The 25,959-nt window shown below is 39.6% G+C and overlaps 1 long non-coding RNA gene across 1 annotated transcript in view; it reads left to right on the top strand.

The window, feature by feature from the left end:
- The first annotated feature begins 1,732 nt into the window (after positions 1–1,732).
- Positions 1,733–25,959, top strand: part of LOC114815924 — a 220,040-nt gene continuing 195,813 nt past the window's right edge. Inside the window, exon 1 of the long non-coding RNA XR_003763720.2 lies at positions 1,733–1,880. This is a non-coding gene — a long non-coding RNA (uncharacterized LOC114815924). The remainder of the gene's footprint in view (positions 1,881–25,959) is intronic.

The raw sequence follows: 25,959 nt of genomic DNA, 5'->3' as shown, positions 1-25,959 counted from the left end.
TTGGAATGCCAAGTAACTATGGTGTGAATGCCTAGTCGATAATTGATAAAACATTGTATTAGCTAGAAAGCGCCCTCAGGCACTTCTCTCAGCTAAAGGAAGATTAGGGAGATATGTGTTGCATGACATATCCTTCTAGATTCATTCATTCAGTTACATTTTTGGAGCACTTTACTGTGTGCAGAACACTGTATTAAGAGCTTGGAAAGTACAATACAGCAATAAAAGAGACAATCCCTGCCCAGACTGAGCTTGCAGTCGGTGGGGGGGGGGGGGGGGGGGGGGGGCGGGAACAGTCATCAATACAACTAAACAGGCATCAGTATAAATAAATAAAATTATGTATATATACATAAAGTGCTGTGGGATGGGGAAGTGGGGGAAGAGCAAAGGGAGGGAGACAGGGAGAGGCAGAAGGGAGTGGAAAATGAAGAGTGGGGCTATGGGCTATGGAGGAGATGCACCTTCAGTAGGGCTTTGAAGGAAGCAGGGGGAGAGTGATTGGCAGATTTGAGGAGGGAGGGCATTCCAGGCCAGAGGTAGAATATGGTCCAGGGCTCGGCGAGACAGGTGAAATCAAGGTGCAGTGGGAAGGTTAGCATCAGAGGAGTGGAGTGTGTGTTCTGGTAAGTAGAAGAAGGGTATGGAGAGCTTTAAAGCCAGTAGGGTGGAGTTTCTGTTTGATATGAAGGTGGATAGGCAACCACTGGAGATTCTGAGGGGAGGGGTGGTGACATGCCCTGAACGTTTCTGTAGAAAGATAATCCAGGCAGCAGAGTGAAGTATGGACTGGAGTGCAAGGAGGCGGAAGATGGGAGGTGAGAAAGGAGGCTGAGGCAGTAATCTAGGCAGGATAGGATGAGGGACTGTGCTACTGTAGTAGCGGTTTGGATGGAGAGGAAAGGGCAGATCTTGACAGGGTCGTGAAGGCGAGACCGACAGGATTTGTTGATGGATTGGATATGTGTGTTGAATGCCTAGGTGCCTAGAAGGGGTCTAAATACCCTTTTGTGGTAGATAATATCTGTTTGAATGCTAGTAAATATTAAGTAATTCAGTTCTATTCATAAGGTCTTATGAATCATCTTAATTTACTGAATTTCACTTCCTTTGAAATTCTACCCATAAAAATACATGAACATGGCATATTGCTTTTGCATAAAATAATCCTTGCTAATCCCTTATGGAATCAGGAGTCTGTTTTGCTCTCTGTGCTAGTCTAAAATTGAGATTTCCTTACAGAAATTTGTCATACCTGGCCATATGGCTATATTCTTTAAAATTGTTGATTGTTGTTCTTTACTGACATGTACCCTATGGCTTATGAGTATTCTCTCTTCATTCCACAAAAATGATTCCCATTAGAAATAAAGAGAGAAATCTGTTCTGTAGATTAAAGTGTCTATGGACTGTCTTCATGGGCTAAATAGCTCTGATTTCATTTTAAGTGATAGTTATAAAGACCTTTGCATAATGCCACCCTTTTTCATTTATATTGGCTTCTGAAAAATGAGCATGCTTTTGTCTCTGCTACTAACAACAGATGTGCTCTGCATAAAACATCAGAAGTAGATTTTGTAGTATGTCACTAAAATCCAGTCAAATTGAAATGAAAATTTGCCTTTAAGGGAGAGTTCTACTATTTTCTTGCTGCAAGCCTGTTTCACATTTTCTCCAGTACTGTGGGGAAAATGATGGGTTTTGTCATGTCTCTGCTTTTTCACAGCTGGCACTGGTTTGCCAATCTCTCCTGAGTCCCTTCAGGAAAATGACTACTTACCACAAATGAAGAGTGACCTCTTCCATGTGGTTTCATCTTTATAGGAGAGAAAGTTTCCACATACACTGACTCAAGCATCGAAAGCCTCCTGGGCAGCATGGTAAGCATGTTTTTTGATTGCTGGTAGATTGATCAGAAGCTATGCTGCATCATGATGATCAGGTGAGGTAACAGCCTACTACTAATTAGCTACTAAGAATTAAGCACTGTGGCCACCAATCAACCAATTGTATTTATTTTACACTTACCACATGCAAAGCACTGTACTAAGTGCTTGGCAGAGTAAAATGCAACAGGGCTGATAGACACAGTGAGCTTAGTCTGGAAGGACTGCATTGTTCTAATAGCAAAATTCAAGAATTCACTGATGGCATATTAGCATAGTCATCATATTTGTGAGTGTATTTGGGGCCTTGGGGGTTTAAAGGTGGTTCTACAAATGTTGAGATTCATGGGCTGAGGATAATTGTGGTATTTAGGTTGTAAGCTCACTGTGGGCAGGGAGTGTGTGTACTAACTCGGTGGTACTGTGTTCTCCGAAGCACATTCCTCTGCCATGTTAGGGAACTACAGGCAGGTTAAGGATGGGGGACCAAATGAATTATAGATGGGAGGAAGAAGGGGATGGCTTTTCCCTTTCATTCAACATTTCTAAACCAGTGGTTCTCAAATGGAAGTTGTAGATCCTATGCGGAACCACCAAAAAAAAAAAAATTGAAAAGGCACTTGCATATAATATTTCTTTTAGTTATTCTATTTAGTTTTTTTATTTTTGGGTACTTTAAATTTAAAATGAATTGTCATCATTGCTCTACCTTTCAAGTGGTGTGCCCAAAAAATTGATGTGGAGAATAGTAGAGCTCACAACAAAATATTCTGCCACTGCTCAGTTCATTTTATGCATAAAGAGGACTGCGCACTCAGTCTTCAGTGTCTTCCAGTTCTGTATTCTCCCAAGTAAAGTGCTCTGCACACAGTAAGCACTCAATATTCATTCACTCATACAGTCATATTTATTGAGAGCTTACTGTGTGCCGAGAACTGTACTAAGCGCTTGGAAGCAGCGTGGCTCAGTGGAAAGAGCCTGGGCTTCGCAGTCAGAGGTCATGGGTTCGACTCCCGGATCTGCCACTTGTCAGCTGTGTGACTGTGGGCAAGTCACTAAACTTCTCTGTGCCTCAGTTACCTCATCTGTAAAATGGGGATTAACTGTGAGCCTCACGTGGGACAACCTGATTATCCCAGGGCTTATAACAGTGCTCTGCATATAGTAAGTGCTTAACAAATACCAACATTAATATTATTATTTGGCAAAAAGAGACAATCGCTACCCAACAAAGGGGTCACAGTCTAGAAGGGGAGAAACAGACAACAAAATGAGCAGACAGGCATCAAAAGCATCAATTTGAATAAATAGAATTATAGATCTATACACATCATTAATAAAATAGAGTAGTAAATATGTACATATACACAAAAGTGTTGTGGGGAGGGGGTAGAGCAGAGGGAAGGAGTAGGGGCAATGGGGAGGGGAGGAGGAGCAGAGGAAAAGGAGGGCTCAGTCTGGGAAGAGCTCCTGGAGGAGGTGAGTTTTCATTAGGGCTTTGAATAGGGATAAATATCATCAATCAATATGCACTTTGAATCCCTGCACACATACTCTTTGCATTCTGTGCCCCAGCAGAAATATACCTAGGATGGGATGAATATTGGTAATTTATGTTGTGTTAGCCATTAGTGCTATAATCAATTCTCTTGCCCACGTTCTTTGTTCTGAAATCTCAGGACTGGCTCATCCATCTTTCCTGATGGGCTATTCCTTCCTCATCGATTCATTTTTTTGGTCCATCTCCCTGCTAAATTGTAAACTCCTTGAGGACAGGGATCGTGTTTTTAACTCTATTTTCCACCTAGAATGTAGGTACAGTGTTGTGCATTCAGTAGGTTCTCAATAAATATTTATAAATTGATGAGATACCTGAAGGTCTTGAATATCATTATATGGCCCCAGGTTTTCTACTATATAGCCCTATAGGTTACAGCAACAGTTTGTCCCATGTCCTATTTTATCCTAGGACTTGGACCCATTATTTTATACCTTAAATGTTAGATCATAGTACTTCAAGTAAGCTGGACATAACTTCTGAACCTTTACAACTGATATTTCCGATTGCAAGTTGCCAAATAATGCAAGAAATGCTCTTAGCTGGATGGTGTAATTTAGCTTTTAAACCAATGAAAGCAATTACAACAGTTACCTCTGGGAGCAGAAAGAGGCCATTTATTAGTCTATATGTGTCTTTACCTTTTCAGCTTGTCAAAAAATTAAAGCAAACATAAAATCTGTCTAGGTTCCAACTTCCTCAGTGGCCTGGCAATAATCATGTGTTTCATTCCAGTGAAACCCACCATAGTTCATGATGGCACCATGGCATTTGCTAGGAGGAGTCTCAGCTTGTCATTCTTATTTGGGCCAAGATATGTCATTTACTTTTTGCCCAATTGGTCCATTAGGACACACTCATGACTGAACACTACCTGCTGGTGCCCAAAGTCACCATGTTGGTCCAGTGTAATCCAGTGTCAGATAACCTGCCCATAATGAAAAAAAGAACTGTGGTATTTGTTAGGCACTTATTATGTGCCAAGCACTTCTCTAAGCTCTGGAGGAGAAAGAAGATAATCAGATCAGGGACAGATCTTATCCCACATTGGGCTCAAATTCTTAGTAGGAGGAAAATCTGGTATTGAATCCCCATTTTACAGATGAGGAAACTGAGAAGTTGTGGCTTGCTGAAAGTTACACAGCACATAGGGACAGAGCCAGGACCAGAACCAAGGTCCTCGAACTTCTAGGCCTGTGCTCCTTCCAAAAGGCCTTGAGCTACCCTGAAACCAATCAGACCAGGAGGACGGTAGAAACAGAAGAAGTGGTAATGGTGATTTCTGATGGCTTTTCCACCAGCCAAGAGTTGAGAGAGATCACAAAGTCAGGATCACTGGTCTTTAACCACAATAATTAATCATATATATTTAACATCAATTGTCATCATTTATAATTATGTACTTTTATAATGGTATGCCTATAAAATTTATGTGGGGAATAGTAGAGGTTACAGTAAAATATTGAGAGCCACTGCTCAATTCACATTATACATTGATAACAAAATTCATGTTTGTGTCCATTTCTCATGTACAGTGTTGCAAGCACACTTTGTATATACCATTTGATCTTCGAGCATGAAAAATATAAAAAATGTAATAAGCTTGTTGAAGCAGGAATTGTGTCTTTGTATTGTACTTTTCCAAATGATTAGTACAACACTCTGCACACAGTTATTGCTCAGTAAATACAATTAATATGTGAATTCTAAATATGTATATTGTATACAATATATTTGTGATTCCCCTTTCAATCGAGGACATATCATTTTTCATATCTTAAGTATAAGAAGATGCTTATGCTTTCACTGTAAAGCATGGGTTATCAATCAGTCATATTTATTGAGGGCTTACTGTGCATAACACTATACTAAGCACTTGGGAGAGTACAATATAACAGAGTTGGTAGACACTTTCCCTGCCTACAAGGAGCTTTCAACCTGGAGTAGGAGTTAGTATAGCTCGTAAGCGACTTTCGAAATGCATTTCTTTAATGACACCTGTTAATGTTTTTTTCATTTATGATGGATCAGATTATCTAACTAAATGATTTAAGATTTCTTCAGAGGTGTATATTGTTCCTAAGAAGAAGTTGGAATTGGGTGAAAATCTAAATCCTGGAGAACACAGAATGGAGTGATCTTGTACCATTTCTTTAATTCCAGACTTTGCACATTTTTGTTTTCACTTGGTCACACTATATTTGATTTATAGAATTTACCATCTACCCATTGGGGATTATAAAATTCTCTTTAGACCGTGAAGATGGAGATTTACTTCCTGACAACGATTCATGCATTCACACTGTTTCTAAATTCAAATATTCTAAGAAAGGCAGAAAAAGGAATGGAACAATGTAAGATGTTTTCATCTGACCTAACCTGTAAGTCTTAGTATGGAGACCTTTATAAAATAAAAAAGAACATATCCTCAGAACAAACTCTAACTTGAAAAGCTTTAAATTAGTACTTTGAGTCAGGCCTCTCACTCCAAACTGAAAAGCATGTGAAAAAAAATTCGAAAATATTGGTCTTTTTTCTGGGTCATTGTGTACTATTCTTAGCCAAGTCATGGTAACACATACCATTCACTTCATTTATTCTTCTACATATTTGAAAACTTATATGCAGAATATTCATAAGAATATGCATTGAACCCAAAGGCACCTCCAAAATGAATTAAACTCATTTAAAAGCTTTTTATTTCTGTCTTCTGATTGAAAGGTTTTAAATTGTAAGTGAAATACTTCATATGAGTTGTTATTATCTTAGATAATAGACCAGGATCATGATATTATACAATTCAGTCTTGATTTAACAGGGTTGACCCTTTCAGAGAAGGGCTCCTGCTTTGAATTAAAAGCTAACTCAAGAGTTGTTCAGAGACAGTCGTGCAAAGCAGGAGTATTCTCGTGGGGTTCCTCGTGGGGTGCAGGTGTTTTGAAGTTGAGCATCATAAGGAATTTTATGATTTATTCCTAATGATGCCAATTCAAAATCATAATGCATAGAGACACCACTGAGAATCCACAAATGTCTAGGGTTTTCCCAGCATCTTTGGTAATTGTTTTCCTTACCCTTACTTAAAATGAGGATAGGTGACTTCCTCAGTCTGAGATAAAGAAATTGGAACTAAAGTTACGGCATATAGAGGATATTGAATTTCAAGGGTCTGCAATACATTGTATGAGGCTCATACAATGCACTTAATAGAGTATTTTGCACAAGGTAAGTGCTCAATAAATACGATTGAATGAATGAATGGAGGGATGATTGAAATAGAGTGTAGGAAGCAAGACAGGACAACAATTTATTGTCCTTTCAAAGGAAACTCTCAAGACCTAAGTCTTGGAAAAGGATCAAAATGGATTAGTGAAGTCACTGATGATCTTTTCCCAATAAAAGTAATATAACCCACTTGACCTATTGTAAGCTGCAATGTTTGTGATGCTCACTTTATGAGACCACAGTGGTGAATCAGTCTCCATTATTGTTAATTTTATACTTCCATTTTTAAACAATGACAGTTGCTTGGAAATAATGGAAACGTTTGAGGTTTTGGACTAAGTTGAGTTTCTGAACTTGTGCTACTGTATATGTTTCACAGAGTACTCTATGACTTTTATAAATTGGTTGTATATGTAGAAAATGGAACATGAACAATTTTATAAGGTGAAATTGAATTTTGTCATGAATAAAATGCAAAAACAATTTTAATCTATAATGAGGTCATGTGATAATTCTGCTTGAAGTTCATCTTTTTTTTTTTTCCACTTCAGTGTGTGGTACTGAAGTGACCTTGAAAAAACAGAGTTCTTGTCGTGAAGGCAATTTCATTATAAGGAAGGGTGGGTGAAACTACAGTGGAACAACTCTAGTAGTTGTGGACCCTGCCTTTTAGGACTACCCTGCTTGGTAAATGATTTTGCCATGGTAGAATATTTCAAAAAGCTCTAGCTTCTTATAAAACATGAAAATAATTAAAAAGCAAATAATCAAAATCTGTAGGGGAGGAAATTGAAGGAGCACAAATAGTGAAAATACACCTAATTGGTCTGGTTAATTTTGTTGGAGAGAGATTTCAGTGTTTCCCTACTTGTAAACCCATCTCCTAGAAATCCACCAAATGGAAAGTCTTTACAGAATCCTTGGAACAAATATTTGCTTCAAGGAGATAGTCCAACTCTACTTGGCTCATCTAATATTCCTTTGTGGATTGATTTTTTTTTTCCTCAGTCTTAAATGACCCTGCAGTTAGGGAAGTAAGTGAGGAAACTTGTCATGAAGTAGTTATCTTGGTTACAGAGCTAACATCCTATTCTTAATATGGTTTCCCTATTATTCATTTTAAGCTTATTAAGAAACATGGTTCCATTTGGCTTTATTTCCTGGGTGTGCCAAGTGAAAAGCTTAAAAAAATGGCCACTCAGTCTTAAAGGACCAATGTTAAAAGATAATTGATTCCCATGAAGACTTGGTTTCTGTGGAAAAATGCAAGCATCGGAGTGAATTTGAGAAAATTGTAAATGTGAATTTCTTTCAGTTCTGTATCTACTTTTTCTTGATTACCAGCTGTTGCTTTTTCTAAAACTAAACTGTGATTATTCCAACGTTTTTTCCTTCTCTTTTTCTCTGAGTTACTATGTACATATTTTGCCTCTTCAAATTAATTCAGCGGGTGCCCGCCTGACCCCAATTTTAGTATTTAATCTCTAGGTCAAACATTTTTGTGCGAAGAGAGTAAATCTTCATGTCCTTAGGCAGTTGGATTACGCATGCATTTAATTTACTGTCAGCATATTTTATCCCCAGAAACTTTATTTGGGTTTCAGGTAAACAATGAGCCTTACAGAAAAAGTTAAATCAATTAAGAAAAATTGCATTAACCTCATCACTTCTATCTCAAAATGTTTTCCTTGTGTAACAAATGACATTTTCTACAAGAGCATGAATGTATGGCTATTTTAGCTGGCTTCACAGGAAATGCATTTTGTTCTGAGATGAAAACATAATGGCAGTGGTAAAATGAGCACTTGAAAGTTGACATGATTATCTTTGTGATTAGAGGGGAACATATGGTCAAGGCAAAAAACATAAAGGACACTAAGTTAAAACAGTCATTTAGAAGGTTCCACAAAGCCCATCTGACTCTTTGAATAGAAATCGTCTTGGGCTGGATTTTTGCCATGAGGGTAAAAGGCTAGCAAGCTGCACATCTATCGTATATTCCATTTAGAGTAGGGAAACAGGGTGGCCTAGTATAAAAAGCCTCAGCCTAGGATGTGGATTCTAATTCCTAATAATGTTGGTATTTGTTCAGCGCTTACTATGTGCAGAGCACTGTTCTAAGCGCTGGGGTAGACACAGGGGAATCAGGTTGTCCCACGTGGGCCTCACAGTCTTAATCCCCATTTTACAGATTAGGTAACTGAGGCACAGAGAAGTTAAGTGACTTGCCCACAGTCACACAGCTGACAAGTGGCAGAGCTGGGATTCGAACCCATGACCTCTGACTCCAAAGCCCGGGCTCTTTCCACTGAACCACGCTGCTTCTCTATTCCTACTCTGCCACTTGTTACTTAACTCCTTTATGCCTCAGTTTTCTCAACTATAAAATGGGGATTCAATACCTGCTCTCCCTTCTACCAAGTCTGAGCCCCATGTGGGACAGAGACTTAAGTAGGCACTTACTTAGAATCTACATTTGTTATGCCAGATGGATTATAGTTCTGAATTTGCATTCTTGTTGCAGTAATCTTTTACACCAGATAGTCTTTTATTGAATTTGCATTCTTGTTGTAGTAATCTTTTACACCAGGTAGTCTTTTATTCAACAGCACCAAAGTTCAATTATGTATTGTAATTTTAGGAAATTTGATTCATATTTTATCTTTAATCGATAACAGTAAAAGGTTAGAAAAATACTGCTTACATCAAAAGACACAGTTAAGTATGAGCACATTAAAGATTTTTTTAATGTCACACTTTGGGTACATAATTTGAAAGAGTTGAGTTTCCTTGTAGGTGTAATTTTTCATGGGAGAGCTTAGAGGAAGAAGATTCATATGGTGATTTGGCTTGACCATGGAACTCAACATGGGTGCAGAGGAAGATAAAGCAGTGTGGATAGAGCACAGGCCTAGAAGTTAGGTCCTGGATTCTAATGCTGCCTCTACTTGTCTGCTGTGTGACTTTAATCAAGTCACTTAACTTCTCTGTGCTTCAGTTACCTCATCTGTAAAATGGGCATTAAGACTATGAGCCTGTGTGGGACATCATGGACTGTGTCCAACTTGATTAACTTGTATTTACCCCAGCACTTAGTACAATGCCTGGAACATAATAGCATTTAAGAGAGTTTATTAAAAATAAAGGAAGATAGATGTGGTATAAATAGGCTGACTGTACTGTTTTTTGTTGCTAACTATGACATTTGGACATTATCTCAAGCTTACAAACCTTCCAATTTATCTCTGAAATCATGGGGAAGGTAAAGGAGGGCAAGTGTGATAAAATCCTCTAATTTTCTTGAACCTTCTCATTTTAAAGTGCTGGCATGCTGTGATACTTTATAGAGCACACTCTGAATCTGATCCAGGTCAAATCTGGACACCGTGTGTTCAGACTGCACTAGTAAGAGAGGGTCAGAGAGAGACATGGTGACCACTTTATCCAGAGCATATCCATTCTGGAGCATTTGAAAATGTTTCTCAAATTGCCCAGAAATGTCCCTACTAATTCAGAAAGGTCAGCCTAATTACAAAGCCCTCAAAGAGTTGAATAGAAGAGATAGGGTTGCAGTAAAGGACAATTGCCTTTAAACTAGTTTTAAAGAACAAAGCTCGGAAATCTGATAAGCCATCACTGCATAAATTTTCTTTTTTCCTTGAAAGTGTACTTATTTGGCTGCAGGAAAAAAGACCTAATACAGTAACAACAAATGAGTACATTTCCAAGAGATTATTTTAGATATTTTGCTACTTTTTGTTCTTCTTCTTTTAGAAACAATGTGTATATAGTTTGTGTACTGTAGTTGATATTTGGAGCAAAGATGACCTTTTTCTAAGCTTGGAAATAACATTTTAAATGTGGGGTATCTCAACTTCAGCCATTTAAGAAAAAATAATTGAGTAACAATGTCAATTGCAGGGATTTATAAAGCTTAGTAAGGTACCAGTTACTAGCCTTCAGTAAGTATTGATTATGAGGGGAGGAAATCAGAAGTATGATCCAGTGGATAGAACACAGGCCTGGGAGTCAGAAAACCTGGGTTCTAATACCAGCTCTACCATTTGTCTGCTATAAAATAAATGTTGGTATTTGTTAAGTGCTTACTATGTGCCGAGCACTGTTCTAAGCACTGGGGTAGACACGGGAATCAGGTTGTCCCACGTGGGGCTCACAGTCTTAATCCCCATTTTACAGATGAGATAATTGAGGCACCGAGAAGTTAAGTGACTAGCCCAAAGTCACACAGCTGACAAGTGGCCGAGCCGGGATTTATGACCTTGGCCAAATGGTTTGACTTCACTGTGCTTCTATTTCCTCATCTGTAAAATAGGAATAAACACTGGTTCTCCCTCCTACTTAGAATGTGAGCTCTGTGTGGGACAGGGACTGTATCAGTCCCTAACAAGTGCCATAGTGTTGTTATTGTTTTTATTAGCATTTGTCATTCAAGATCCAGATCATTTTGGGTATGTACAGTCACATTCACCATATTTCAAGAAACCTTGTTTCCCTCAATGCTCTGATGTTGGCCCTGGCTAGTTTATGAGCAATTTTCCTTATCAGCACCTGCTATTCTCATCATTACAAAACATTCTGATGTTCCAAGAGACAGTTGTCATTCTTCTGTGTAGAGGGTAAGTTTTTTATTTGCTTCTGCTCTGCTGGGTGAAGGATCACTATTCAAGACCCTAGAGAGATTTTGAGGTGGTCTTTGCTAGTCTCCCCCTTGTCCCCCATTTGGGGAGAATGGGACATTACTGAATAGGACTGCTTAGTCAGCCAGAGTGATGCCAAACAGTACTTTAGCCTTTTCAGCAACAAAGCGACCAATGATCTGGCCCATCTATTCAGGTGTGATGCTTGATTAGGTTTCCCTAGTATCAGTTGGACAGATCTTTGAGTTGTTTTCTGGTAATTAAGAATAGGTTGTTCTGAGTCATACACCCACTCTCATCTAGTCCCCTTTTATTGTCCCCTAGGATTCCTCCTTTCCTGATCTAGCAGGCAAGATTCCTAACTAGAGTGTCTGGGAGTCAGAACAAACAGTCCATATCCTTATTACCTGTAGTCTTTCAATCTGCTCCTGCCTAGCCAGAAGAAGAAACCACCTGGGCTATAAATATGATGAGTGGAAGGTGAAAGAAGCTTAAAAGCAAACCAGCAGGAGTCTTGATTTCGTTCCTGGAGTGACTTCTCTCTTCCCGCACAACACTTAGGAGTGCCTCTTGTGAACAGGGATTGTCTCTCTTTACTGCTGATTTTGTACTTTCCAAGCGCTTAATACAGTGCTCTGTACACAGTAAGCACTCAATATGATTGAATGAATGAAGTCTGCACAACCTTTATTTAATACATTGTTCCCAGAAGTTGCAGAAGTTTGTAAACCTGGAGCAATTAATGCATCTGTTGACTGCCCTCTTTAATTTTGATCTTTATTAGTAATATTTTATATTGTTTGAATTCTATTCTCCTCATAGGTCTTTGTCCTCATCTTCAATTTTGGACTCCGTATACCCTCTTAGAGCTTCTAGTCCAATGGAGTAACAAACGAATACCAATTGTAATCCCACAATAAGAAAAAGAGAGCAAAAAGAGAATAGAAACAAAAAGCACATATATCTATCTCTCTCTCTCTATGTGTGTGTGTGTGTGTGTGTGTGTATACACACACACATATATATGTGTATATATATATATACATACACACACACAAACATGAGTGCTAAGAGTGTCTAATAGATTAATATCACCAGGAAGTGAGAATTTACTGGGAAATACCTCTGGGAGGAGCTGAATTTGTAAGATGACTTGAAGAGGAGGAAGGAAGTCTCTCTGTGCAGTGGAAATAGTATTTTTTTTCTGGAAACGAAACTCTATAAGGTAAGAATTATGCTCATCTGCTGTACTATTTGCTGTTCTCCAGTAAACATAATAGTACATTTTGAAAATCAGAATGAGGAAGATGAGACTATTGGTAGGTTAATCACCCTATGCTCTGTTAGTATGCCATATGGTTGTCTAAAGAAGCCATTAGTTGACCTCCAGAGAGAGTTACTACAGTTAATTAGGACAATTTAGAGCCTATTTAATGGAAAATTATTAGGAAATTTGATAATTAAATGAAGATGAAAGGTCTGGAATAAGTCTGCTTGAAATGCTAGAATAGTTTTTAGAAGTATTATTAGGAGAAGGCTCATGAGATATTTATTTACTTCAAAGGAAACAATTTAACCCAATAACATGCATTTGCTTGACTTTCTAGTTCTTTCTGAAGATGGAGGTCCTCTTCATCCTTCCTTTTTGCATTTATGGTTTGAATTTAAATGTCACCCAGCTCAAGTTGAAAAGACTATGTTTTTGTCTGCTGTAGAACATATTGGTCATCCTACTTTGAAATCCCATTTTGAGTGATTCATTCCCTTGAGGTATAATGATCCTTTTTCAAATGCAGCACTCTTCATTCTCTGAGAAACCCTTCAGGTTCACTTTCAGCCTATAGAGTACACATGTAAGGTCTCTTTTCAAAGAGGCATGTATCAGTGAAATTCTTATTCTGGCTTTTCACCTACTAATTGCAAGCAGGGAATAGGTTCTCCTTTTTCAAACAAAGCCACTATTTTCAAAAATCACTCCGAGTTTGACTGTGGTTATAGAGCCATGTACCACGTGAATTGCGATCATGATAATATATAGCTTTCATCTTGGTTTGAAATAGCATCTGCCCACTAGAACATCTTTGAAATCTTGATTGATAAAGTATCTAAACCTGTTCTTAATCACTGTATAATGTACTTGGCAAAGGTTAATAATTTGCATCAGGATGAAGCTCAGGATGTAATTTTCTTAAATAACAAAAATAGGTAGTAGCATTCAGACCTAGGCCAAAGTACACCCTTTAAAATTAGAGAAAACATACATTTTGGAAATCAAACATCTGACCATTTTTTTTTCCTCTGGGAAATGTAGAAAGGCTTTGTTTTCTATTTTTGATGCGGGGGAAAATTACTCTTTTGTCATTTTTCCAATGGGGCCCAGAAGGCAATTTATCATGACTCTATTTTATGTACTTCTGGCTTTTTTTTTTTTTTAAAAAAAAGGTATTTGGCAGTAATAATGGCATTGTTAAAGTCCTTAATATGTGTTGTCAAGCACTCTTCTCAGCACTGAGGTAGAAACAAGTTTATCAGGTTGGAAACAGACCCTCTCCCACATGGGACCCACAGTCTATGTAGGAGGGAGAACAGGTATTGAATCCCCATTTTATAGTTGAAGAAACTGAGGCACAGAGAAGTGAAGTGACTTGTCCAAGATCACACAGCAGGCAGAGTAGGGATTGAAACCTGGTCTTCTGACTCCCAGTTCTGTGCTCTTTTCACTAGGCCATACTGCTTCTTTTAAGAGAAGAAACATAATACCTTGGTGATATATCATAGTGCATGTCAGTGATGATTTGGAAGCAATTTTATTCTGTATAATTAGTTGTGATGAGGAGCTATCCACAAAGGGGATGAAGGACTGTATTTTAATTCTGTTCAGTTCACTAATATTTACAGTTGAGATTGCTGGGAGATTCATTGACCTGTTACCATTACCACCCCAGAATATCAGGAACCTCACAAACTATACCTTTCAGTATCTGGTGTTTAGCTAACCCAGATGTCCTGGGTTTAAACTGGATAAGAAGTAAAAGGGCCAGTGAGAAGGACATAAAATGGGAGTCAGAAGGCCGGTGTTCTAATCCCTACTCTGCCACTTACCTGCCATGTGATCTTTGACAAATTTCTAGCCCTGCCTCCACTACTTTCCTGTTGTGTGACCTGGGACAATTAACTTTTCTTTTGTTCTCAGTTTTCTCATCTGTTAAATGGAGGTAAAATATCTGTTTTCCCTCCCACTTAGACTGTGTGGTGGAATCAATCAATCAGTAGTATTCATTGAGCACTACTGTGCTCAGAGCTCTGTACTGTATAATAGTTATTTAACACAATTCCTTTCCTCAAGGAGCTAACAATCAAATGGGGCCATGTTTGATGTGATTATCTTGTTTCTATTACAGGACTTAGCACAGTGCTTGAAACCTAGTAAGTGCATAATAAATACTGTGATTTTTCCAGGTTTAGGTGGTGGCTTTTGCTGCAGGTTCTCATGTCCACTTTTTTCCCTCAGCCCTTTTTAATCTCATGCATTCCCTTTACCCTTGTTTGATACATTCAAATCATGGGACTCCAGATTCTTCCCTCTGACTTTTAACACCCACCCAAGAACAGCGGCCCATGGATTGTCCAGTTTCCAGCATCTGTTTGTCATAGAACTAACAGATTTGGTAGACTTGGCATTTTTGATAGCTGTTTTGCATATCCATCGATGGCTCAGGAAATCCTATTTTGTTTCATTGGATCTTTCAGGGTTGGGGTGGGGGTTATATTTTAAATGCGGTTTATAAGAACACTGATATCACTATCAGAGTCTTGTTAATGACTCACCCTATCTTCAAAGCCTTATTAAATCACATCACCTCCAAGAGACCTTCCCCCTACTTAGGACTCATTTTCCTCTATACCCTCTCCCTGCTACCTGGCCTAAGCATTTAACTCTCCACTCTTTAAGCACTTGATGCTTATCTCACCCTCAGCACTTAAGTACTTAAGTATCCATCCATAATTTAAAAGCTTCTTGTGAGCAGGGAAAACGTGTTTACCAACTTTGTTATAGGGTACTCTTCTAAGCACTTAGTATAGTGCTGAATAAATACCACTGATAGTTTGCTCTCCATTAGTAAGAACTCAGTAAATAGCACTAATTGATTAATCGATCAGACTATACACCCACGTAGTTTTTCAGGAGGTTGTGAGACAAATATTTTTAAAAATATTATAAAAATGGCCAAACTTCTTATTTCTTAAGTGTATAAAGAAAGTATTGTCGTGGAATGCATACCTAAAAACAAATCTGATTCCTTGAGGGCAGGGGCTCTTTTTTTTGTGGGGGGAGCCCTTCCCATTGCATCCACTACCCAAAATATGCACTCAATACTGATACATGAATGAAATGCCAAATATGAAGTCACAATTGTAGACAATTTGAAATAGGTAGAAACTAATGGCTCTGCCATTTAATAATGACGGCATTTGTTAAGCACTTACTATGTGCCAAGCACTGTTCTAAGCACTGGGGTAGTACAAGGTAATCAGGTTGTCCCACCTAGGGCTCACAGACTTCATCCCCATTTTACAGATGAGGTAACTGAGGCACAGAGAAGTTAAGTGACTTGCTCAAAGTCACACAGCTGACAAGTGGCAGAAGAGGGATTAGAACCCACAACCTCTGACTCCCAAGTCCACTGAGCCATGCTGCTTCCCATTTGTCTGCTGTGTGACCTTGGGCAAGTCACTTCACTTCTCTATGTCTCACCTACCTCATCTATAAAGTGGGGATTGAGTCTGGGAGTCCCATGTGGGACAGGGACTTTCCATCCCGATTTGCTTGTGTCCAGCCCAGTGCTTAGTACAGTGCATGGCACAGGCTAAGTGCTTAACAAAGACCACAATCACCATTATTACTATTGAACATTTAATTACCTATTATTTACCATGTTTTCTCTTTCCCTTCAAGTGGAGAATTAATAATAATAACAACATTTAAGTACTCGCTATGCATCATGCACTGTACTAAGCACTGGGGCAGATACAAGATAATCAAGTCAGCATGCTGCTCACTAAGTAGGAGGAAGCACAGGTATTGAATCTCCATTTTGCAGATAAGGCAACTGAGGCACAGAGAAGTTGTGTCTTGCCCAAGGTCACACAGCAGGTAAGTGGGGGAGTTAGGATTAGAATTCAGGTCTGCCGACTTCCAGGTCCATGCTCATTCCCTAGGCCACGCTCCTTATCTCTACTAATATATAGATTATAGACTATTCCAAGATGGCAGGGACGATTCATCTATATTTGCAGGTGTGACTGGAGAAGAAAAAAACTAATGGGAAAAATATTGCTTTTTGCAGTTGGGCATGTGAAGATCATCTTTGGGATGCTGCTGTGTTTGCTATTTGCTTTCCCTTGTATACTTTCATATCATATTGATTAATATCAGTATTTTAAGATTAGGATACTGAGGCACAGGGAAGTTAGGTGACATGCTCAGGCTGCACAGCAGGATTAGAGGCTTGGTCTCATGACTCTGAGTCCTCTCCTCTTTCCACTACACCCTGCTCCTTCTCATGGTTCCATAGTGCCACCAAAATTAGTTTCATCCCCCAAGTAGCCTGTGAGAAACACTGGATTAGTGGAAAAAGCATGGTCCTGTGAGCCAGAGGACTTGGATTCTAATCCCCGCTTTGCTATTTCCCTGCTGTGTGACCTTGCATAAGTAATTTAACTTCTCCGTGCTTCAGTTTCCTCATTCGTAAAATGGAGGGTGAATACTCGTTCTCCCTCCTTACAATGTGAACCCCATGTGGAACTGTAGATGACCCGTTATTTCATATCCACCCAACTGCTTAGTTCAGTTCTTGGCACATGGTAAGCTAACAAATACTATGATTATGATTAGTATTGTCACATAGGCCCTCTAATGTTGGGAATCCTATATAGTGTATTAGGGTAGTAGTTCGGTAAGTTTTTGAGTCCTCAACTGATGTTGACTGTGACATTATTTTTAAATTTTTAAATGGTATTTGCTAAGCACTTACTATGTGCCAGACACTGTACTAAGCTCTGGAACAATCAGGTTGGACACAGTCCATATCCCACATGGGGCTCTCACAGTCTTAATTCCCATTTTACACATGAGGTAAATGAGGCACAGAGAAATTGTGATTGCCTAGGGTCACACAGCAGACAAATGGCAGAGCCAGAATTAGAACTCAGGTTCTTCTGACTCCCATGGCCTATCCACTAGGCCACGCTGAGGTTTGTGTCTCATAACAAGGTTAAAGGACACTACCACCACAATGCAGAGTTTCAGGTTGGTTCACCTTGATGTTAAACTATCCCCACACCCCCTTCTTGAAATCAGTGCAGCCTTCTTGAGCCATGGTGTAAGGTAGAGTCTATCAGGTCCCAGATCTGATAAGGTCCTATCAATTTTGCCCCAAGTTACCTATCTGCCTCCCAGACCTGTACCACCAATACGGTGGTTTCCCCAGAACTATTCGCAGTCTCTGTTCAGGTTGTTGGATTCTCTTCTTTCCTTCAACACGTGAATGGGTAAAACTAATGGGGAAAGTGTTTGCATTGTATATGTGGGCTTTGCTGTACACAAAACATTTGAAAATAATTAGAGACATTTTGTCGAAATCAATGCACTGCCAAGTTCTCTCATCTCTAAATCTTCTGTTTGTTAAAGCCTAATTATTTCCACAGCAAACAATTGTGATATTACAAAGGATTATGACTTCAAGTGAAAAATAAACAACAGAAACACATTAGCTCTTCAAAGAAGTGGGCTTTTTATAAATATCCCCAACAATGAAATATGTGGAACAGAAATACCAAAATACTCAGCAGATGAAGAATCACTTTTATTTTTTCCTAGAAGTGTTCATTGGTAATCCTCAGCCTTAAAAAAAAAAAAGTTAACTTCTTTTTTACTCTCTTCACTGCATTCTTGTAGGTTTTGTTTTTACCCTTTCAAACTAAAACTGGTACTTCTTAAGACAACTACTTGATTGATTTAATGTCAGCTTTGAAGTCCGTCAATACAATCAAAGCCATTTGCAATACTGTGGAATGATTGGTCACAGTTTTTAGCCATCTTTCAGCAATGCACAGATAAAGTACCATACTTAGTTTGCCATTTCTTCTCTAAAAGCCTGGTTCATGTGACAAATATTTCATAGCATTAATAATGTATAAAATACACAGAGAAACCAACTGTGCTGTTTTAGTTGAAAGAAAATACTTTTTTTGCAGACAAAAGTTATGCTTAAAGTACAAAGAAATAAATGATGAAAACAGTCTGTGGCTGCTCCAAAAGGTTTTTCTAAGAAATTAATGCCATCTCTGAAAGTTCTAAAGGTACTGATTATTTATTATTACAAAGTTGTTTAGATCTTTCTGTATCATACCACTCTCTAACTCTACATCCATGTAAACAGTGTTATAAAATGATTTAGAGTTTATAGATGTTGGCATAAATTTTACATTCTACAACTTGCAATTTTAGACACAGTTGAGCCCTATTGCTTTTTCATGACATTCTCAACTTCAGTTTATATAGGTTGATAATATAGTGTGGGACTGTGAGGACCTAGTTAGCAATTTGAGATTCCTTTCTGGGACGCATCTTTAAAATTTCTATTGTGGATTAAGAAAATACCTTAGAAAGGAAAATATTTTTCCTTTTTCTCTCCTCATTCTTGCCCTATCTCTTTTGATGTTCTTTCAAGGCAAAAATCTACCTAAAGTTCTTTGTAACTATAATACACAAAATAACGAAGAGAAACACATTTTAAAATCTGGAAACACAAGTTAATGTCCTCTAATAGTGATCCCTGGTGGATACCACTGCTCTGAAACTGAATGTACCCGGGCAAAGCATTGACTACCCTTTGAAATTTTGGAAATAGGGCCAGATGTTTTATAAGTAGGCAATAACACTGGAATCTATTACTGAGAGTCAATGTAGAATCTACTTTCTTGGACATCTTTGAAAATTGGAAATTTGACCATCTGTGTAGAGTGGTTTAAACAGCCCTCTCGTGTGTCCCTCCAGAGCACATTAAACAGTTTTTTTGACCACTGTCTCATGCTTTTGAAGATGTTTTGTAGCCCTTTGGGCTGGAAGATACTCAGATTCCCTGGGTCACAAGCATATGTGGACTCCAGATTGTTTCCATGCTTCGTCCTTGAGCATGGCAGCAGAGAATAAGTTGAACATGACTGGGCCTGTCACACAGCCCTGCTTCATTCTGAGGGTGATCTAACAGACTGACCTTCTAAATCTTACTAAAATCACATCTCCAGACCCTTCTCTGATTAACCTCTGTGCTCAGGACTTTAGTCTCCCTTCTCCCTTCTGCTTTGCCTATATATTTGGGTCCGTACCTCTTAAGCACTTTGATACTCAACCCATCCTCACAGAGGATGCATCTGTTTATGTAATTCATAATAGTGATGGTATTTAAGTGCTTGCAACATCCCAAGCGTAGTACTAAGTGTTGGGGTAGATATGAGATAATCAGATTGGACACAGAACACAGTCCTCGTCCCATATGGGGCACCCAATATATCAGTGGTATTTATTGGGTGCTTACTGTGTGCAGAGCATTCATTCGATTGTATTTATTGAGTGCTTACTGTGTGCAAAGCACTATACTAAGCGCTTAGATGAGTACGATATAACAACGGACACATTCCCCTGCCACAGTGAGCTCACAGTCGACAGGGGGAGACAGACATTGATATACATATAAATAAATTACATGTATGTACAGAAATATACATATGTACTGTGGGGATGGGAGGGAGGATGAATGAAGGGAGCAAGTCAGGGTGATGTAGAAGGGAGTGGGAGAAGAGGAGAGGAGCACTTAATCAGGGAAGGCTTCTTGAAGGAGATGTGCCTTCACTGTACCCAGCCCTTGGGAGAATACAGTACAACAGAGTTGATAGACACATTCCCTACCCACAATAAGTACAGTCTAGAGGGTGGTTGGAAGAGTCCAACAACAGAACGCACAGTGAGCTTACAGTCTAAATGGGGCAGGCACATTAGTAAAAATAAATTACAGATATCTTTGTAAGTGCTCTGGGCCTGAGGGAGGGGTGCATAAAGGGAGCAAAGGGTGACACAGAAGGTAGTGGGAGAAGAGGAAATGAGGGCCTAGTCAGGGAAGGCCTCTTAAAGGAAATGTGCCTTCAATATGGCTTTGAAGGTGGGAAGAGTAATTTGTCAGCTATGAAGAGGGAGGGCATTCAAAGTCAGGCAGGGTGTGAGTGAGGGGATGGAGGTGAGATAGATGAGATGCACGTACAGTGAGTAAATTAGCATTAGAGGAGCAGAGTATGTAGGCTGGGTTTTAATAGGAGAGCAGAGAGGTGAGGTAGGAGGGGGTAAGGAGATGGAGTGCTTTAAAGCCTATGGTAAGGAGTTTCTTTTTGATGTAGAGGTGGATGGGCAACTAGTGGACATTCTTGAGGAGTGGAGAAACATGGACTGAATGCTTTTGTAAAAAAATGATTCGGGCAGCAGAGTGAAATATGGACTGGAGTAGGGAGAGATGGGAGCTTAGCAAGGAGGCTGATACAGTAATTATGGCGGGATAGGATAAGTGCTTGGATTAATGTGGTAGCAGTTTTGATTGAGAGGAAAGAATGGATATCAGTGATGTTGTGAAGGTTGAACAGACAAGATTTAGTGATAGATTGATTAGGTGAGTTGAATGAGTTACAAATCAAATTTAAAAATTCGGTCAATTAGTGGTATTTGAGTACTTTGTGCAGAACAAAGAGTAGTCGGTCCTGGAATGCTTATTTTAAAATGTGACTGCCAAACTCTGATCATTACAAAAATGCCTAAAAGGAACTGTTTATCTATCAATTCTACTTAGACTGGGAGACCCATGTGGCACAGGGATTGTGTCCAACCTGGTTATTTTGTGTCTACCCCAGCTCTTGGCTCATAGTAAGTGCTTAACAAACATCATCATCAGGGTGTTGTATTAAATGCTTGGGAGAGTGCAATATAACAGAGTTGGTAGGCATGTTCCTTGCCTGCAAAGGGTTCTGCAGTCTTGAAGGTGAGACAGACATTATTATAAAAAAAAATTACCGATATGTACATAAGTTCTATGTGGATAATACCAAGTGCCCCAAGGGTACAGATCCAAACAGAAGATATTTAGAAGTATAGAGCAGTAAGCATGATGAGACATCTGAACAAATAATTGAATCTACAGAAAAATATGTATTAAAGATATATGCATATCCATGAGTGCTGATGACAGTAAGCACTCACATATGATTGAATGAATGACTAAATATATAAATGCTAAGGGTGGATGTTGATCCAACATCTGGCATATGTGGAATTTTAGGAGGGCACTAATAATTATGGTAATCGTTAAATACTTACATGCCAAGCACAATTCTAAGGATATATATATCGGAGGGAGAACAGGCATGGAACCCCCATTTTTGAGATGAAGACACTGAAGCACAGATAAGTTGGCACTTGCCTAAAGTCACACAGCACACAGGGAAGCTTCCCTGTGTGTCATAGTGGATAGATCATGGATCTAGGATTCAGAGGACCTAGGTCTTATCCCAGTTTCATCACTTGCCTGCTGTATAACCTACAGCAAGTCACTCACTTCTCTGTGCCTGTTACCTTTTCTGTAAAATGGGAATTAAGAATGTGAGCCCCATGTGGGATAAAGACTGTATTCAACCTAATTGACTTGAGTCTAATAATAATAATAATATTAATGTTGGTATTTGTTAAGTGCTTACTATGTGCAGAGCACTGTTCAAAGCGCTGGGGTAGATACAGGCTAATCAGGTTGTCCCACAGGAGGCTCACAGTTAATCCCCATTTTACAGATGAGGTAACTGAGACACAGAGAAGTTAAGTGACTTGCCCACAGTCACACAGCTGAGAAGTGGCAGAGTTGGGATTCGAACCCATGACTTCTGAGTCCCGAGCCCGGTCTCTTTCCACTGAGCCACGCTGAGTCTACCCAGTGTTTAGTACATAGTACCTAATAAGTACTTAACAAATACCATAAAAACATGCTGTAGGTAGGATTAGAACCCAGGTCCTCTTATTCCCAGGTCTGAGCTTGATGCATTAAACAGAATATGGGGCAATTTAGGAGGGGAAAGCTGTTGATTCCCTGATTTTAGTGGGAAGGGAGTTCCAGACTGGTTGAACTGTATGGGCTAGTGAGGTACAAATAATCAGAAGTATCATTGAACCATTTGTGGTGGTGGTTGATATTTTTTTGAATTTGTCATACCTTCTGCTGGGCAGCACTTAGATCTGAAACCACACTGAATTTCATGGTTGACAATTCCTTAGTAATTTGTTTAGAAGGTTCACCTGTGAGGAATGGCAGGGAGATTCCTCTATAATTTTCACATTCACCTCTCACCTCTCTTGAAAATGGTAATTATGGTGACATTTTTTATCTTGTCATGGGGCTCACAGTCAGGTAGGAGGGTGAATAAGTTTTGAATCTCCATTTCAGAGTTGAGGAAACTGAGGCACAGAGAAGTTGTACATTGCCCACAGTCACGCAGCAGGCCAGTGCAGAGCTGAGATTAGAATCTGGGTCCTCTGGCTCGAGGCCCATGCTTTATCTGCTAGGCAGCGCTGCTTCTCATAGCCAAGCATTTAGAAGGAATCAGAACTGGAATTGGGCAGCAGCATTCTGGACAGGTGCTAAGCAGGTAGGATGATTATCAAGACTCTAGTCTTGCCAACATATGGCACTGAAGAGTAACAGGTTGGCAAGATCTCTGCGGAGGATCTGTGAGTAAGGCTAAGCAGAAGAGAATGAGCCCCTCTCATCTCCCTAGTTTACGGAAGAATCGGATTCATTAATCTGAAGAGATGGCAAAGTTTCCCTGTTACATACTTGCCAACTTAACAGCTCAGTTATTACTCCAACATTTGGATGACATCGCAGCATCACATTTTTTAAAACATGTACTTCATCCCAGAATTTCACACTACACTGCAAAGAGCCTGTCAGGGTTGGATGATTCCAATGAGTGTCCAAACATGCACTCTTCAAGAGGCCCTGACAGAAAGGTCTGGGGAAGTTCTCAAAGTTGAAGTTTTGCTACCAGCCTGGACCCTTGCTATCAGTGGATGGCTGAAGGCTTCAGCACTGTCCCTAACTAAAACAGGGGAGGGAGGGTGTGAGAGCACATATAATAATATAGTACTTGTTAAGCACTTACTATGTGCCAAGCACTATTCTAATCACTGGGGTAGATACAAGCTAATCAGGTAGGAGACAGTCCTTGTCCCACATGAGGCTCACACTCTTAATCCCCATTTTACAGATGAGGTAATGGAGACAGAGAAAATTTAAGTGACTTGCCCAAGGTCACACAGAGACAAGTGGCAGAGCAGGGATCATGCTCAGCTTCATGTCTCTGGTGGGCCAGCAGTAGTAAGTCCAGCCACCAAATAACACCAGTTTGATAAATAATGCCCAACTTTTCCCCCCAACTCCTTGGGCCAGGAAACTCTGCCCAGAAATTCCAGCGCTAGGACTCTTTCTCCTCTCTAGGACCAGTCTGGAGGGTGAAGTTTAGAGACTACCAAATAGACACCTGCACATTGGAGAGAATGTCAGACCACCAGGTTTAGATTAATTCCCTCTCCCTTCTCCCTTCAGAGAGAGATAAAGAGTTAGCTAGAAGGAGTAAAGGTAAAGAAGGAAAAGGAATACTGAAGATAGGGCAGGCAAGAGGGAGATGAAGAAGGGAAGAGAGCAGAAACAGAAAAGCAGAGGAGTAACTTGAGGAGAAAACAACATGGGACTATTATGGGAAAGTGCTTGGGAGAACAGAATCAGAAAAGTGGTAATTGGAGAGAAGTATATGCAAAAGGAAAACATAGTGGAAAACCTAGGAAGAGGTATCAAAGGAGTCAGAAATAGGAGAGAATAAAAAAAAATTGGGAGAAAGCTCAACGAGGAGAAAGTGAAAGAGACTTGAGTAGAAAAAGTAGGAGAGGGTGAAATGTGTGGGGATATAGGTAGAAGGAGCTGAGTCTAGGAGGTCAATAGGAAACAGAGGGCAGGGAGGATGTGTGGGTGACTCCTTTAAAGAAGCAGACCCCACTGCACTAATTTAAGAATGCAGAAAATTACCACCAAACTCTCTTTAGTATATAGTGCCATTGGCTCTGTTGGAAAAGGAAGGTTTTGTAGAGTCCAGAATACCTCCTTACATTATTACCTAGCAACCACCTTTATTATATTACCACTTCTTTATTTTACAATCAGAACCCGTTACTTCCCATTTTGTACACTTCCCAAGAAAGGGAGCTAAGTGAATCTTGTAAGATTACCTTCTACTCACAGCAAGTATTTCAGTGACAGAAGTGTGAATGAAATCTCTGATTTGGGGACCCTAGTCCAGATGCCTCACAGCTCTTTTATTATTCTAGTTCTAAAACCTCCATGTGGAAAAATATCCACACTCCTGGAGGAAACACCTGTCCTGAGTGGACATGAATCCATGTGGACTTGAAGTCATGCCAAGTGTGCAGCCCAAATGCGTATCTGGCTCCATATCAAGTGAATGGCAGAATGAGGCCAGCTGTGGAGGTTTAGCTAACAGTTTACAGGCATGTTGAAACTGTGATCGTGGTGCTGGTGGGGGGAGGTTAAGGGACAAGCACATGCCTGCTTCACTGACTCAGTCTTGAGAATAAGTACTCAGCCTAGGAGAAGGATCCCTCTAAAATCACCAATGTGTAATGCTCTTACTTCACCTCCGGACATTTCCACTGGAGATTCTGACTGTTGCATTCAAGTCTCAGTAGCTCTCCCTTTGCAAATTTAGAATGGAGTCTGTAGTTGTCTTACAGTGATGAGCGGTGATTTGCGTAGGCTCGTTTAAAGAGCTTCTGCCATTGTGTTTCCCCACCTAGTTTCCAGTCTCCTGTGGGCAATTTACATTGCTGAATTGTACTTTCCAAGCACTTAGTAGAATGCTCTGCATACAGTAAGTGCTCAATAAATATGATTGAATGAATGGTAGTCCTGAGATTAGCCATCCTGCTTATCACTGTTCCTCCCTCTGGTCTCTCCTGCCATTTACCTCTTCAGACTCTTTCTCCTGCCTGCAACTCCCCCCCCCCCCCCCCAGCTTTCATATGCAGCAGACCACTACTCTCCCCACCTTCAAAATCCTTATAAAATCACTCCTCCTATAGGAGACCTTCCCTGACTAATCCGTCATCTTCCCATCCTATGTCTCCTACTATTGGGCACCCATTTATTTGAGTCATAACACCCAAAACACTTAGGCACCCACTTGACTTCCTCCCCTGATATATCCCTTGTGATGTAACTACAGTGGAGAAATGGATATTACAGATCTTAAAGAAGCTAGGTCAGGGCATTAAAAACATGCTGTATATTCCATGTATATTGGATTTCGTGAACTATTAATAATTTCCCTTAAAGATGTTTTAAAGATTAGGTTCCAAATCTGCTTGCTTGTTGTGCGTCATATATACTACGCACATTTACTTCAGCTTCAAATAAGCAAAAAGTATGAAATTGTGATTCTGACCATGTCCAACTTTCTTTAATTTAGTCCT

This window comes from Ornithorhynchus anatinus, chromosome 13, assembly GCF_004115215.2.
Source record: "Ornithorhynchus anatinus isolate Pmale09 chromosome 13, mOrnAna1.pri.v4, whole genome shotgun sequence".
In the NCBI taxonomy this organism is placed as follows: domain Eukaryota; kingdom Metazoa; phylum Chordata; class Mammalia; order Monotremata; family Ornithorhynchidae; genus Ornithorhynchus; species Ornithorhynchus anatinus.
The sequence above is the reverse complement of the archived record's forward strand: the minus strand, read 5'-3'. Positions and strand labels throughout refer to the sequence as shown.